Below are 12,041 nucleotides of genomic sequence, written 5' to 3'. Positions count from 1 at the left end.
TGAACCTCTCCTTCAGCAGGGGGCTCAAACATTTGTGGCAGATTACTGCATAAAAGAGACAGTAGAACAAGACATGTGCAATGGACCCATTCGACACTGCAAGGACAATACGTCTCTGAATATGGTATTTAGCATTATGCCATCTGTTATACTAAATAATGTTTTTATAGGGTAGGTGGCACTGGGGATGAGTTTATGGAAACGGGGCGGCGGCGGTGGAAGCCCTAAAATACTTGGGAACCACCACTAAGCTACAAGCAGTGTTTGGGGCCACATGAGATGATTGGATTGATCTCCTGGGATACCAATTATTCCTCCCCGATTCCTCCTCAAACAAAAAGGGTATAATCAACCATATTATCATGTGTTACAGCAACTTTGCCGTAACGGCCGTTTTTGCCGTTCCTTTAAGTCCCATGACTCACTTCCCTCCAAAGAATGGCAGGTAGCCAACAAGCACGTTCTGCTCCAGCTCTGAAATTCTATCAGTGGACACCTGCCGTTTAAAAGCAGCTAACAAAAGTGGTGCTCGACTCCAAGAAAAAGCATATGATAAATCATCAAGCCAGAAACAGCAATAATACAAAATGCTTTCATAAAAAAGGCACAATAAAGAGGAATTATTGTAAAAGGCAATCAAGAGTATTACACTGATCTTCCTTCGTGTTAGCTTAAAAAATTAGCCTGTAGCATTTTTAGCCACATTCCTGAGGCAAAAGGCAATGAATGGCCTTTGAGAAATCACCATGAGAAACAAATCCCTCTATAATCTCACAAAGAATTCCTAACAAAATAAGGACTGTTTCCTTTCTTCTCCCAAAAGCTTGCCTAGAAAGAATGATTACAGGCACATTTTAAAACTAGAAATAGGCAAGGAGGGCAAGGGAGAGGGTGGTGGAAAAATGATCCTAGAAGGCACAGAGTGGCCTGCAAACCAAGTCAATGCAGCCCACCAGAATCATAGAATCATAGAGTTGGAATAGACCACAAGGGCCATCGAGTCCAAGCCCCTGCCAAGCAGGAAACACCATTAGATCTCTCCTGAAACTCAGTAAACCCACCCCACCCTGTCTCAGTAGCCTACCAAGGCTGTCTGTCAAATACCTGTCAGACACATTCTGCTGCAGAAAGACCTGGATTCAGGCTGGTGGGCTGTGAAGGTCTGCAGGAAGGAAACATCATGGTTGCTAGAATCTGATTCAACCCATGCATTCAAGATAGCTGCCTCCAGCTTCTGCTTTCCATTTTCACAACAGCGGAAGGCCCAGCTAGTTATGTAAACTAGAAATGCTTCATAATGATATTTCTGCTTTCTGACCTGACCTGAAGAAAAAAACATGCTTGCACAGCACTCGGCAACCAATTTTTGGGAGACAACAAACCTTTCTTTTAAGGTGGGGAAATAAGGTGGAAATAAGTGAAAATCAGATTGGCTAAGAGACTGGCATCAATATCAAAAAGATTGGCCAGCAGGCCAGGAACATTTTGGGAAAAAATTCACAGACTGTCTTGATTAGCAAAACAATAATGCTTTTAAGCATTTTGAACAAGTGAAGCAGATAATTACTGTATTTGGGCAGAGTTTTGATTAGCCAGAATAGTTAGCTGGCAGACCAATGCTTGGCAGTGCCTCAGTTCTGCACAAAAGACAATTCCCAATTCATTACAGGACAGCAGCTTCTGAGTCTCTATTTGGCACCTGTCAGACCAGTGATACCAAATAAGCCTTCGTTCTCTCCCAGTGGAAAAAAGGGTTGCAGAAAGATGGATGCAAGAAATTTGGATGTGTCATTGATAAGATACAAGCTTGCTGGCCTTTCCACAGTAGTCGTATCAACTGGGAAATTCCACTTGGACAGGCTGAAGGCATAATCATCCATGAAGCTGAGATAAAGAAAGCATTTCTAGCAACACAACTTACCAATGAAACTGGGTGAATAGCTGGTTCACACATTTCCCTCATAACTCAATATAGAAAGAATGGAACTAACACAGGGCTGGATATGGAGGTCAGGATAATAATAATAATAATAATAATAATAATAATAATAATAATAATAAATTTTATTTATATCCCGCCCTCCCCAGCCGAAGACGGGCTCAGGGCAGCTAACAACAATTAAATAATCAAACAATCAAATAATCCAACATTCTAAAAACAGTCCATTATAAAAATTAATTAAAATCAAATTAATGGCAACCGTTAAGCAAAATTCTGTGCAGGTTGCCAGAGGAGGGAGTCAGGCTGGGCCCTGACCAAAGGCCTGGTGGAACAACTCTGTCTTGCAGGCTCTGCGGAAAGATGTCAGGTCCCGCAGGGCCCTAGTCTCTTGTGACAGAGCATTCCACCAGATTGGAGCCGCAACTGAGAAAGCCCTGGCTCTAGTTGAGGCCAGCCTAACCTCTCTGAGGCCTGGGACTTTCAGGATGTTTTTATTTGAAGACCGTAGGTTTCTCTGTGGGGCATACCAGGAGAGGCGGTCCCGTAGGTACGAGGGTCCTAGGCCGTGTAGGGCTTTAAAGGTTAAAACCAGCACCTTAAACCTGATCCTGTACTCCACCGGGAGCCAGTGCAGCTGGTATAGTACCGGATGAATGTGATCTCGCAGCGAAGACCCCATAAGGAGTCTCGCCGCGGCATTCTGCACCCGCTGGAGTTTCTGGGTCAGTCTCAAGGGCAGCCCCACGTTGAGCGAGTTACAATAATCCAGTCTGGAGGTGACCATCGTGTGGATCACAGTGGCTAGGTCAGGGCGAGAGAGATAAGGGGCCAACTGCTTAGCTTGGCGGAGGTGAAAAAGGCTGTGAATCCCTCTAATTAATTTATAAAGCTTGTTCGTGGCTTATCCGTAAAAAGAAGAAGCTACGTACATACAAGAAACAATAGATAGCACATCTAATAGCACTTTGATGTGCTGAGAGTGATTTACTAGCTGGCACTGGGCACAGAAGTGTTACAGGCCTCCACTTCCTCCTCACCACACTCTCATTCTCACTCTCACTCTCTGCTCTGCCCCTTTGGGCTGCACAAGAAGCACCTGGGAATCACTAAATACTAGCAAGCACCATGAAACCTCAAGCAGCAAGGCTGTGCAGAAGACAGATGACGAGAAGCTCAAGTCTCTCACAGAGGGATATTGTGGAGGTACTGTGGGATGATGGAAACTTACAATATTCAGTAACCATCAACAGTAGTCCAACAGAAAGATTCAGGACATTACTGGTCCAGACCAAGTCATTCAGGGGTGGGGGACTGTTGTACAATTCATGTACAGTGGTATCTTGGTTCTCAAACTTAATCCGTTCTGGGAGTCTATTCGACTCCCACAACCGCTTGAAAAGCAGGGCGCAGCTTCTGATTGGCTGCAGGAGCTTCCTGCACTCAAGCGGAAGCCACATCGGACGTTCGGCTTCCAAAAAACATTCACAAACTGGAACACTTACTTCCAGGTTTGAAGCATTCGGGAGCCAATTTGTTCGACAACTAAGCTGTTCGGGAACCAAGGTACCATTGTGTATATATATGTATATGCAGTGGTACCTCAGTTTATGAACTGAATCCATTCTGGAAGCCCGTTCTTAAACCGAAACCATTCTTAAACTGAGGCGTGCTTTCCCTAATGAGGCCTCCCACCGCCGGTGCCCTTCCACCATTCGGATTCCATTCTTAGACCGAAGTAAAGTTCACAAACTGGGACACTACTTCCAGTTTTGCAGAGTTCATAAACCGAATAGTTCGTAAACAGGGCTGTTCTTAAACCGAGGTACCACTGTACACACACGTACACACACAATCAAAAGTGCAGAGATCTTTCCTGAACTGATGCCTTCCATATATTTTGGATTATAATAGCCACCATTCTTGGCCACTGGCCATACTGGCTAAGACCAGTGTTGGAAACTCAGTTATATAAGCTAATTGCCAAATGCCACCTTAAACTTAGGTTATGGTCACCACAATGGAATGTCTAGGCGCCGCCCCCCCCCCAATTGATGATGATGATTTTCATTTCTATACTATATATTTTAAAGAAAAAACTCAAAGTGGTTTACAACAAATACAACAACCCAGAATAAAACAAATTCAAGCTTCAAGGAAATCAAGGGGTCAGCATGGAACTCTTGAGTAGGAATTTCTGCCAACTTTGTGCACCAACCCAAAAAAGCCTTTCTGTGTGTTCCTATCAGCCATGCCCCAGACGGGGGCTGGACACATACATGTAAAAGCGCCTCTTCTGATTACTTTAAAGTCCACGTATGATCAGAAGATGGTCAGCCCAAAATGTTATGCCTGTAGGTTTGTGCTGTTAGGTAGAGGTGGCACTCAGGGTCAAATACCTTGTGCTGGGGCATGTCTCTGCTTTGTCTCCATCGAATCCCAATGTTCACTTTGACTGTGGTGGTGACTGTTGCTAGTGCAGCACCATGCTGTACACAGAGCAAGCTCTCTCTCTCTCGCTCTCTCTCTCTCTCTCTCTCTCACACACACACACACACACACACACACACACAGCGCTGACATTCACAATACCAACAGTTTTAGTTAAAGGGACCCCAGACCATTAGGTCCAGTCGTGGCCGACTCTGGGGTTGCAGTGCTCATCTCGCTTTATTGGCCGAGGGAGCCGGCGTACAGCTTCCGGGTCCCTGTGGCCAGCATGACTAAACCGCTTCTGGCGAACCAGAGCAGCGCACGGAAACGCCGTTTACCTTCCCGCCGGAGCGGTACCTATTTATCTACTTGCACTTTGATGTGCTTTTGAACTGCTGGGTTGGCAGGAGCAGGGACTGAGTAATGGGAGCTCACCCCGTCGTGGGGATTCGAACCGCCGACCTTCTGATCGGCAAGTCCTAGGCTCTGTGATTTAACCCACAGCGCCACCCGCATCCCTTACCAACAGTTTAAGCATATCCAAATCATGCTTTCTGAAAACAGCTGTGCTTGAGCAATGCCCTGCCTTCAGTTTGTGACAGCAAAAATATGTCCATTCAGAATGAAAATGCATATTTTAAATTTAAATCCCTGCTCTAATTGTTACGTCATCTCCAGAAAAGTGAAAGGAATTGTTCTTGCTTGATGTTCATACATACTGCCACTGTTTTGTCTGGATCAGAAAAAATAACGAAGCGGCTGTGGAGGTTTTAAGCAGCTGTTTTCTCCTGAACAAAGCACTTCAATTAGCCTCTCAAGCCAAGCAATAAAGACACAAAAGACATAATGATTTATGTGACTGGTTACTTCTCAAGAAAACTAATATGTAGTAATTCATTTCTATAGGTAGAGGACTGTGGCATAGAAAGACTATTTTTACAAAGTTTTATCTATTTCTCTTTGCACCCACCAAATCTCCAAAACTGAAAGCTTTATTCTGAACTACATTTTCCTCATCAGAAACAGACACTCCACTTTAGTCTGTTCAAAGCATTTCACATACATTATCTTGTAAACTTTGATTCATATTATTGCCCCCAAGATGCAGATTAGATAGCTAATACTAGATATCGACAAGCTGGAAGGTGTGCGGAGGATGACAAGCAAGATAGTCAACGGACTGGGAACCAAGTCTTAGGAGGAATGGTTGAGGGAGCTGGGCATGTTTATCCTGGAAGAGAGGAGACTGAGGAGAGATATGATAGCCCTTTTCAGATATCTAAAGGCTTGCTACACAGAAGATCGGGCAACCTCTGGGGAGGGGAGGGCTCAAACTAATAGTTTCAAGCTATAAGAAAGAAGACACCAACTAAACATCAGCAAGAACTATCTGACAGTAAGAGCTGTTTGACAGTGAAACAGACTCTCTCAGAAGGGGTGGACTCCCTTCTTTTTTTGTTGGGTGGCCATCTGTCATGGGTGCTTTAGTTGAGGGTTGGACTTGATGACCCTTGGGGTCCCTTCCAACTTTACAATTCTATGATTCTATGACAGTGTAGTTTTTGCCTAAGGCCATTTAGTCAGTTCATGGCCATGTCAAGTTTCAAAACAAGCCAGACACTATGCAACCCCACCCTTATTAACAATACACTTAAAATATTAACAATACACTTAAAATAGTTTTAAGATTTAGTCTGGATTCATTTATCTCAGGACACAGAAATACACTGACACTTCTAACTTCTTGATAATTTGGATTTTCATAGCTTGAAGAGGGGAGAAACTTCGAGTTATGAAAATTCAAATTTTCAACTGGTAATATTTTCAAGACCAAAACTTCAGCATATAACCGATATAAATTCTCTAGCTGAACTTCTCTTACATTAGCTACAACTTTCAGCTGGCTAACGACTACCTTACCTCAAGACACCCGGGCAGATAGCAGAGTCTCTGTGGAGTTTCTCCTGTTTCCTACCAGCAGCTGCCAGCTGTAGTGATCATACTAGCTCCACAAGCACCATGCAGAAGGATTTATATTCCATATATTGTATAACTGTACTTTATCCTATCAGAGTAAGTGCTTATACATTACACAACTGTTAAAAAATACCAAGACACACCACATGGTCACACGGTGTTACTACATGCCTCTGACATAACTAGAAACCTTGAGTAAATATTACAGTAGCAATCCCTTTAAACAGTACTTGGCTTCTGCAAACCAAGCTCAAAAAGGAAAATGCAGACTGCATCTGTAATCATCACTTGTTCTACATATTGTGCAATATGTATGCAAAGCCCCTTGAAGGTGTGAAACCAAGTCCTTCAAAATCTGGATGCCCAGTTCTGAAAAACTATTGTCAGACTGGCAAATTATTCTGGTTCACCCACTTCTATTATCAGTTACAGATATGTAGAGCAATCCATGAAGTTTACTGTTGAAAATATAGGTCATGAGAAAAAAATTAGTCATCAAGTTCCATAAGACATCGTTCTAACAATCTATCATGATATTGCAAAAAACATGTGGCGCAATTTGGCCACAACAAAAGCGTAAGCACCGACTTTTGCAATTATGCCTCATCTGCCATAAGCTGGGATGTAATTTTCTGCCACAGTGGCAAAAGTTTGCTCAAGTTACAAGCTGTGCTAAAGAATCTGCTCCAAAGGGCTATTAGAGAAAGGTAAAGTCACAGATGTGGGGAAACCTTTGCATGCACCCAACTGTTTCCCCACTCATTTCAGGAAATTCTCCATCATCATCATCATCATCATCATCATCATCATCATCATTATACCACCCTTCATCATAACATCTCAGGGCAGTTCACAGAATAAAATAGAGCATAAAAACAAGTAAATAAGTAAAACAAAACAGCAAAACAATAATCCCCCTTCCCACAGACACATTTAAAAGGCTTTAGAATATTTATCAGCAAGTAACTTAATAACTAATCTCATTTAGTAACATCAAGTATAATAGCTATATATTTATGTAAAATATATAAATATAAAATAAAGTTATGACATAAGATTAGATAAGATTACTGTAGACAACTGGAAAATTGTGTGCAGTTCTGGTTGCCTCACCTAAAAAAGGATATTGTATTGTTGGGAAAGGTTAACCACAAAGATCAAAGTTTGGGACTTTTTAGTTTAGAGAAAAGGTGACTAAGAGGTGACATCATAAAAGCTTAAAAAATTATGCTGCATGACATGGAGAAAGTAAATAGAGAAAAGCTGTTTTTTCCTCTCTCATAACACTAGAATTCATGGACCTCCAATGTAGCTGAATATTGGAAGATTCAATACCATTAAAAGAAAATACTTCTTCATACAGCACACCTTTATACTATGGCACTTTCTCCCACAAGAGGCAGGGATGGCCATCAACTTGGATGCCTTTAAAAGAGGATTGGACAGATTCATGGAGAACAAGGCTATAAATGGCTACTAATTTTCTGGGTGGATCAGACAAAGGCATTCTCTCCAATATTATCATACAAGTCAATGAGTTTGTATTTGGTCTTCTCAGTAAGGTAAAGGGACCCCTGATCATTAGGTTCAGTCGCGGACGACTCTGGGGTTGCGGCGCTCATCTCGCTTTACTGGCCGAGGGAGCCGGCGTACAGCTTCTGGGTCGTGTGGCCAGCAGGACTAAGCCGCTTCTGGCGAACCAGAGCAGTGCACGGAAATCACCATTTACCTTCCCGCCGGAGTGGTTCCTATTTATCTACTGTGTGCTTTCGAACTGCTAGGTTGGCAGGAGAAGGGACTGAGCAACAGAAGCTCCCCCCATCACAGGGATTCAAACCGCTGACCTTCCAATCGTCAAGCCCTAGGCTCTGTGGTTAACCCACAGCACCACCCGCGTCCCTGGTCTTCTCAGTAGTGGTGGTTAAATATGGAGGAGCAATGTATGAAGATAAATACTCTATGTGCAGAAGAAAAAGCAGCACATCAGATAATTCTGCTAGCCTTTCCATAATCCCTACTGGCCACTATGGCTATGTTCTGCCGCCACAGTCGGAGGCAGAATGTTTCTGAAGTCCAGTTACTGGAAACTGAAGGAGCGGGCTTCCAATGGGCATCTGGTTGGCCACTGTGAGAACAGGATGCTGGACTAGATGGGCCATTGGCCGGATCCATCAGGCTCTTGCTATGTTCTTAAGAGTATGGGGAAATACCAGGTTTTCGCTTACTAAGTGATCTTGGGGAACCTAGTATCTTTCAGTGCAATCAGCTTGGTGTGAGGAAGATTGATACAAGCAGGCAGGCAAACATGGGGCTGAGCCTCTCAACTCCTTGAAGGGACAAGATCTAAGTATTAGCTTTGCTTGAGATTCATTAATATAACAAATGGACAAAACACATGACTGTGCTGTGTGCCTGAGAGGGTCTTTAAAAAAGGCTGGTAGTGTAGCCTCTTGGCTTGTACAATTCCATTTGGTTATAATTTCATAAATAATCATTTATGGCCTATAGTTCGGTTTGTAGATAATTGAGAATGCAGGCTATTGTGGTAATAGAAAAAGACAGCACAGAATACAGTTTTTCCCTCACAAAACACCCACAACCTTAACTTGCAATTGCTCCCTAAAAAAATAAATGTTCAAACCCGGACATTTCGATGCAAAAAAATACAAATCAAGAGCGCCATCTAGCTTCCACTTGTGGTGCCCATTAAGCTACTGGAAGGCAGGCAGGCAAGTACACAGGCACACACACACACCACACACACAAAGTGGCCATCAGAATTGAGAAGCAAACACACTTCCATTACTCACAGAAAGATCTGTTCTCTTACTATTTTATTTTATTTTATTAGACATATACCGTATTTTTTGCACCATAACACTCACTTTTTTCCTCCTAGAAAGTAAGGGGAAAGAAATGTCTGTGCGAGTTATGAAGGGAATGCCTACGGATGGCGGGGGGATCTGCTGCAGTCGTGAGCAGAGGATCCATGGTTCCCCTTCCTTCCCTCCTCCGTGGCTCGCTTTGAAACAGCAAAGCGGGAGAAGAGCCGCTGAGTGGGGAGAAGAGAGGGACAAAGAGCCTGCTTCTTTAAAGGAGCAAAGCGGGAGGAGAGGAGCCGCTTACACGAGTGTAAACGGCTCCTGTCCGGTTGGTTCCTTAAAGCAAGCAGGCTCTCTGTCCCTCTCTCCTCCCCACTCAGCTCACTAAATAGTAGCAAAATTTTTCAGCTCGCTAAGCCGGGGATGAGCAGGGAGGAGGGAGAAAAGCAGAGCCTGCTTGCTTTAAATGAGCAAAGCGGGAGAGGAGGGGAGCCTTCTCCCCTTAAACCCCTCTTCTGCATTATTAGCAGCATCCTTCTCCACACACCCCACACCTTGTCCCTTGAGTGCTTTTCTTTCCCTCCCCACTTAAAAAGTGGTTACAAAGCACGGATCCACATGGATCCTCAGGATTTTTGCACTGGGTCACCCCAAATTCACCATCAGATCACATGGAATGTCCATGGCTACATGTTGCACCAAAAAAAGCACGCACCCACTGTTGCCTGGGGCCGCAGTGGTGCAAAAACGTGGTTACAAAGCATGGATCCACATGGATCCTCAGGATTTTTGCATTGGGCTACTCCAAACTCACTGTCAGATCGCATGTCTGTGGCCACAGCATGAACCACAAAAATCTTACATCCACTGTTTCGTTTAGAATATTTTTTTTCTTGTTTTCCTCTTCTAAAAACTATGTGTGTGTTATGGTCGGGTGCGTGTTATAGAGCGAAAAATACGGTACTTCCTTGCATTGTAAGATCTCAGTGTGGTTCACAAGATAAATATCTCACTCACTATTTGCATTTAATATTTTTTAAAAATAAATATAATTTTTTAAAAACCAGAAGTATCGTTCTGGTACAAATATACTTTGTAAATATTAGTGCAAATACCCCACAAAACACTCCCAAATTCATTCTCACAAAGGACATGTGAGGAAGCAAGAATCTCTCTTCTTCTGACAAGTTTTCCAACACACACTACTGGTTCAATCATTTCATGTGTTTGGGGTATGAAAGATATAGAGGTGAAATAAATTAGGGTTTTTAAAAAAATTGATTTGAGGATTTCACATCTCACCAAAGGTGGGGCAGTTCCACGAAAAGTACAGGACAAAACTTACAGTTATATTGTTTCCGCAAAGAAAACTTTTTTATATATAAAACTTATTCTAGTGTGTTAGTTTACATAACTCTTACAGGATAAACTCACTTAGAAGACAGTTAGCAATATGAAATCCAGAACATAAGGAGAAAGAGTACACAACAAAAAAGTATTAACATTTTAAAGAAACTATTTAAAAATGCAACCCTCAAACTACTGTCCTCTACTCCAGTGATGTTAGCCACCTGAGAATCATAGCCATACTCTTAAAAAGGATGTGGGAGATTTTAGTCATTGTACACATATTTTAGTTCTTGAACAAAGTCCAGTGTTCATAATTCATTTTGATGGATAAAATACACCAAGATAATTAGAGCTCATGTCTCCCCATATCAATGTTTCTAGATGAATTTAATTCACTGTGGATTCCATATTCTCCTTGAGTGTGCAATTATACAGGACCTACACCATAATTAATGCAAATTACAAGCCATGCAGATTTAATTGCTGATTTCAGAAGAATGGCATCCTTGTAAAGGATTTTCTTTCTAATGTTAGGAAAGATGTGAATATGCAAATAATCAGCATTTCAGAGCTTGCTCCTTCTGCCCCCAAACACCCAAAAATAATATCCACTCACCACAAATTTGGGACTATATAAACATGATTTGCATTGGATTTAGTACAGCACTGCAAGTGATATATCGGCACACAAAAAGTGCTCACATCAGCTCATTGCCATGTACTTGCGGGGCATCTTGAGAACCTGGCCAGAGCATGGGAAAGGGAGCTTTATTGGAAGGGAATACATTTGCTTTCCATGTTTCTTTTTTTATACCTTTGTTACATTTATATCCTACCTTTCCTCTGAGGACCTCAAAGTAGCACACTTGGTTCCTCCCTCTCCATTTCACCCTCTCCGTTTCATCCTCATAGCAGCCATACAAGGCAGCTGATGCTGAGTGATAGTATCTCTGGACCAGTCAAGTTTTAAGGCTGAGGGAGTACAGTGGTGCCTCGCAAGACGAAATTAATTCGTTCCGCGAGTTTTTTCGTAGAGCGAGTTTCTTCGTCTTGCGAAGCACCACGGCGGGGAAGGGGTGGGGAGAAGCAGGGCAGCTGCCGCAGCCGGTCCTTGTACTCACCCGCGCCTTGTGGACACCGCGCGACGCGGCTGCTGGAGGGCGGCGGGGCTTAGGAGCGCGACTCCGGCTGCAGCGCTGGCTGCTGGCGGCAACGGCTCTCTCAGAGGAGCGCGCGAGGGCGGTGGGCAGCGGCGCGAGGCAACCAGAAGGTCGGCCGGAAGATGGGAGGGAGCCGGAGGAGCGGGGAAGTGAGCGAGCGTGCGTGCGTGCAGTGACCGTCGCCATGACAGGAGAGGCAGGGCTGTTTCGTCTAGCGAAGCAAGCCCTTAGAAAAATCCGTCTTGCGAAGTACCTCAGAAAACGAAAAACCCTTTCATCTAGCAAGTTTTTCGTCTTCGAGGCATTCGTCTTGCGGGGTACCACTGTATTTGAAGTCAGGGCTCCCCAGTCCAAGTCCAA

General features: G+C 43.5%; 1 protein-coding gene across 7 annotated transcripts in view; it reads right to left on the bottom strand.

Annotated features, from left to right (window-relative positions):
* Positions 1-12,041, bottom strand: part of SLC23A2 (solute carrier family 23 member 2) — an 86,357-nt gene that overhangs the window by 56,217 nt on the left and 18,099 nt on the right. Inside the window, exon 1 of one of the 7 annotated variants that reach the window (XM_083453976.1) lies at positions 1,105-1,223. The exons of the other annotated variants lie outside the window; for them this stretch is intronic. The gene's annotated coding sequence lies outside the window, so the exon portion shown is untranslated. Of the gene's footprint in view, positions 1-1,104; positions 1,224-12,041 lie in introns of those variants that run through there. 7 annotated transcript variants of the gene reach the window in all.

The sequence above is a fragment of the Podarcis tiliguerta genome (genome assembly GCF_965153285.1).
Source record: "Podarcis tiliguerta genome assembly, chromosome: 8".
Taxonomy (NCBI): Eukaryota; Metazoa; Chordata; class Lepidosauria; order Squamata; family Lacertidae; genus Podarcis; species Podarcis tiliguerta.
The sequence above is the reverse complement of the archived record's forward strand: the minus strand, read 5'-3'. Positions and strand labels throughout refer to the sequence as shown.